The following is a 4,813-nucleotide window of genomic DNA, read 5'->3' on the forward strand; positions in this document are numbered from 1 at the left end:
TGTTCTTGTTGTTCTTCTTGTTCTTGTTGTTCTTCTTGTTCTTGTTGTTCTTGTTGTTCTTGTTGTTCTTGTTGTACTAGTTGCTCGTGTTGTTCCTGTTGTTCTAGTTGTTCTTGTTGTTCCTGTTGTTCCTGTTGTTCTTGTTGCTCTTGTTGTTCTTGTTGTTCTTGTTGTTCTTGTTGCTCTTGTTGCTCTTGTTGTTCTTGTTGTTCTTGTTGTTCTTGTTGTTCTTGTTGTTCTTGTTGTTCTTGTTGCTCTTGTTGTTCATGTTGCTGTTGTTCTTGTTGATCCTGTTGTACTTGTTCTTGTTGTTCTTGTTGATCTAGTTGTTGTTCTTGTTGTTCTTGTTGTTGTTGTTCTTGTTGTTCTTGTTGTTCTTGTTGTTCTTGTTCTTGTTGTTCTTGTTGTTCTTGTTGTTCTTGTTGTTCTTATTGTTCTTGTTGTTCTTGTTGTTCTTGTTGCTTTCGTCGTTGTTGTTCTCGTTGTTCGTGTTCTTGTTGCTCTTGTTGTTGTTGTTCCCGTTGTTCTTGTTGTTGTTGCTGTTGTTCTTGTTGTTCTTGCTGTTCTTGTTGTTCTTGTTGTTCTTGTTGTTCTTGTTGTTCTTGTTGTTCTTGTTGTTCTTGTTGTTCTTGTTGTTCTTGTTGTTCTTGTTGTTCTTGTTGTTCTTGTTGTTCTTGTTGTTCTTGTTGTTCTTGTTGTTCTTGTTGTTCTTGTTGTTCTTGTTGTTCTTGTTGTTCTAGTTGCTCTTGTTGTTCCTGTTGTTCTAGTTGTTATTGTTGTTCCTGTTGTTCCTGTTGATCCTGTTGTTCCTGTTGTTCTTGTTGTTCTTGTTGTTCTTGTTGTTCTTGTTGTTCTTGTTGCTCTTGTTGCTCTTGTTGTTCTTGTTGTTCTTGTTGTTCTTGTTGTTCTTGTTGTTCTTGTTGTTCTTGTTGTTCTTGTTGTTCTTGTTGTTCTTGTTCTTGTTGTTCTTGTTGTTCATGTTGTTGTTGTTCTTGTTGTTCTTGTTGTTATTGTTGTTGTTGTTCTTGTTGTTCTTCTTGTTGTTCTTCCTGTTCTTCTTGTTCTTCTTCTTGTTGTTGTTGTTCTTGTTGTTCTTGTTGTTGTTGTTCTTGTTGTTCTTGTTCTTGTTGTTCTTCTTGTTCTTGTTGTTCTTCTTGTTCTTGTTGTTCTTGTTGTTCTTGTTGTTCTAGTTGCTCTGGTTGTTCCTGTTGTTCTAGTTGTTCTTGTTGTTCCTGTTGTTCCTGTTGTTCTTGTTGTTCTTGTTGTTCTTGTTCTTCTTGTTCTTCTTGTTGCTCTTGTTGCTCTTGTTGTTCTTGTTGTTCTTGTTGTTCTTGTTGTTCTCGTTGTTCATGTTGCTGTTGTTCTTGTTGATCCTGTTGTACTTGTTCTTGTTGTTCTTGTTGATCTAGTTGTTGTTCTTGTTGCTCTTGTTGTTGTTGTTCTTGTTGTTATTGCTGTTCTTGTTGTTCTTGTTGTTCTTGTTGTTCTTGTTGTTCTTGTTGTTCTTGTTGTTCTTGTTGTTCTTGTTGTTCTTGTTGTTCTTGTTGTTCTTGTTGTTCTTGTTGTTCTTGTTGTTCTTGTTGTTCTTGTTGTTCTTGTTGTTCTTGTTGTTCTTGGTGTTCTTGTTGTTCATGTTGTTCTTGTTGTTCTTGTTGTTCTTGTTGTTCTTGTTGTTCTTGTAGTTCTTGTTGTTCTTGTTGTTCTTGTTGTTCTTGTTGTTCTTGTTGTTCTTGTTGTTCTTGTTGTTCTTGTTGTTCTTGTTGTTCTTGTTGTTCTTGTTGTTCTTGTTGTTCTTGTTGTTCTTGTTGTTCTTGTTGATCTTGTTGTTGTTATTGTTCTTGTTGTTGTCGTCCTTGTTGTTGTTGTAGTTTTTGTTGTTCTTGTTGTTCTTGTTGCTCTTGTTGTTCTTGTTGATCTTGTCGATCTTGTTGATCTTGTTGTTCTTGTTGTTCTTGTTGTTCTTGTTGTTCTTGTTGTTCTTGTTGTTCTTGTTGTTCTTGTTGTTCTTGTTGTTCTTGTTGTTCTTGTTGTTCTTGTTGTTCTTGTTGTTCTTGTTGTTCTTGTTGTTCTTGTTGTTCTTGTTGTTCTTGTTGTTCTTGTTGTTCTTGTTGTTGCTGTTGTTCCTGTTGTTCCTGTTGTTCCTGTTGTTCTTGTTGCTCTTGTTGTTCTTGTTGTTCTTGTTGTTCTTGTTGATCTTGTTGATCTTGTTGATCTTGTTGTTCCTGTTGTTCCTGTTGTTCCTGTTGTTCCTGTTGTTCCTGTTGTTCTTGTTGTTCTCGCTGTTCTCGTTGTTCTCGTTGCTCTGGTTGTTCTTGTTGTTCTTGTTGTTCTTGTTGTTCTTGTTGTTCTTGTTGTTGTTGTTCTTGTTGTTCTTGTTGTTCTTGTTCTTGTTGTTCTTGTTGTTCTTGTTGTTCTTGTTGTTCTTGTTGTTCTTATTGTTCTTGTTGTTCTTGTTGTTCTTGTTGCTTTCGTCGTTGTTGTTCCCGTTGTTCGTGTTCTTGTTGCTCTTGTTGTTGTTGTTCCCGTTGTTCTTGTTGTTGTTGTTGTTGTTGTTCTTGTTGTTCTTGCTGTTCTTGTTGTTCTTGTTGTTCTTGTTGTTCTTGTTGTTCTTGTTGTTCTTGTTGTTCTTGTTGTTCTTGTTGTTCTCGTTGTTCTTGTTGTTCTTGTTGTTCTTGTTGTTCTTGTTGTTCTTGTTGTTCTTGTTGTTCTTGTTGTTCTTATTGTTCTTGTTGTTCTTGTTGTTCTTGTTGTTCTTGTTGTTCTTGTTGTTCTTGTTGTTCTTGTTGTTCTTGTTGTTCTTGTTGTTCTTGTTGTTCTTGTTGTTCTTGTTGTTCTTGTTGTTCTTGTTGTTCTTGTTGTTCTTGTTGTTCTTGTTGTTCTTGTTGTTCTTGTTGTTCTTGTTGTTCTTGTTGTTCTTGTTGTTCTTGTTGTTCTTGTTGTTCTTGTTGTTCTTGTTGTTCTTGTTGAACTTGTTGCACTTGTTGTTCTCGTTGTTCTCGTTGTTCTCGTTGTTCTCGTTGTTCTCGTTGTTCTCGTTGTACTCGTTGTTCTTGTTGTTCTTGTTGTTCTTGTTGCTCTTGTTGCTCGTGTTGCTCTTGTTGCTCTTGTTGTTCTTGTTGTTCTTGTTGTTAATGTTGTTCCTGTTGTTCCTGTTGTTCCTGTTGTTCCTGTTGTTCCTGTTGTTCTTGTTGTTCTTGTTGTTCTTCTTGTTCTTGTTGTTCTTGTTGTTCTTGTTGTTCTAGTTGCTCTTGTTGTTCCTGTTGTTCTAGTAGTTCTTGTTGTTCCTGTTGTTCCTGTTGTTCCTGTTGTTCTTGTTGTTCTTGTTGTTCTTGTTGTTCTTGTTGATCCTGTTGTCCTTGTTCTTGTTGTTCTTGTTGATCTAGTTGTTGTTCTTGTTGTTCTTGTTGTTGTTGTTCTTGTTGTTCTTGTTGTTCTTGTTGCTTTCGTCGTTGTTGTTCCCGTTGTTCGTGTTCTTGTTGCTCTTGTTGTTGTTGTTCCCGTTGTTCTTGTTGTTGTTGTTGTTGTTGTTGTTGTTGTTCTTGCTGTTCTTGTTGTTCTTGTTGTTCTTGTTGTTCTTGTTGTTCTTGTTGTTCTTGTTGTTCTTGTTGTTCTTGTTGTTCTTGCTGTTCTTGTTGTTCTTGTTGTTCTTGTTGTTCTTGTTGTTCTTGTTGTTCTTGTTGATCTTGTTGATCTTGTTGTTCTTGTTGTTCTTGTTGTTCTTGTTGTTCTTGTTGTTCTTGTTGTTCTTGTTGTTCTTGTTGTTCTTGTTGTTCTTGTTGTTCTTGTTGTTCTTGTTGTTCCTGTTGTTCCTGTTGTTCCTGTTGTTCCTGTTGTTCCTGTTGTTCCTGTTGTTCCTGTTGTTCCTGTTGTTCCTGTTGTTCCTGTTGTTCTTGTTGTTCTTGTTGTTCTTCTTGTTCTTGTTGTTCTTGTTGTTCTTGTTGTTCTAGTTGCTCTTGTTGTTCCTGTTGCTCTAGTTGTTCTTGTTGTTCCTGTTGTTCCTGTTGTTCCTGTTGTTCTCGTTGTTCTCGTTGCACTGGTTGTTCTTGTTGTTCTTGTTGTTCTTGTTGTTCTTGTTGTTCCTGTTGTTCCTGTTGTACCTGTTGTTCTTGTTGTTCTTGTTGTTGTTGTTGTTCTTGTTGTTCTTGTTGTTCTTGTTGTTCTTGTTGTTCCTGTTGTTCTTGTTGTTCTTGTTGTTCTTGTTGTTCTTGTTGATCTTGTTGTTCTTGTTGTTCTTGCTGTTCTTGTTGTTCTTGTTGTTCTTGTTGTTCTTGTTGTTCTTGTTGTTCTTGTTGTTCTTGTTGTTCTTGTTGATCTTGTTGATCTTGTTGTTCTTGTTGTTCTTATTGTTCTTGTTGTTCTTGTTGTTCTTGTTGCTTTCGTCGTTGTTGTTCCCGTTGTTCGTGTTCTTGTTGCTCTTGTTGTTGTTGTTCCCGTTGTTCTTGTTGTTGTTGTTGTTGTTGTTGTTCTTGTTGTTCTTGCTGTTCTTGTTGTTCTTGTTGTTCTTGTTGTTCTTGTTGTTCTTGTTGTTCTTGTTGTTCTTGTTGTTCTCGTTGTTCTTGTTGTTCTCGTTGTTCTTGTTGTTCTTGTTGTTCTTGTTGTTCTTGTTGTTCTTGTTGTTCTTGTTGTTCTTGTTGTTCTTGTTGTTCTTGTTGTTCTTGTTGTTCTTGTTGTTCTTGTTGTTCTTGTTGTTCTTGTTGTTCTTGTTGTTCTTGTTGTTCTTGTTGTTCTTGTTGTTCTTGTTGTTCTTGTTGTTCTTGTTGTTCTTGTTGTTCTTGTTGTTCTTGTTGTTCTTGTTGTTCTTGTTGTTCTTGTT

The sequence above is a fragment of the Megalopta genalis genome, unplaced genomic scaffold (assembly GCF_051020955.1).
Source record: "Megalopta genalis isolate 19385.01 unplaced genomic scaffold, iyMegGena1_principal scaffold0027, whole genome shotgun sequence".
NCBI lineage: Eukaryota > Metazoa > Arthropoda > Insecta > Hymenoptera > Halictidae > Megalopta > Megalopta genalis.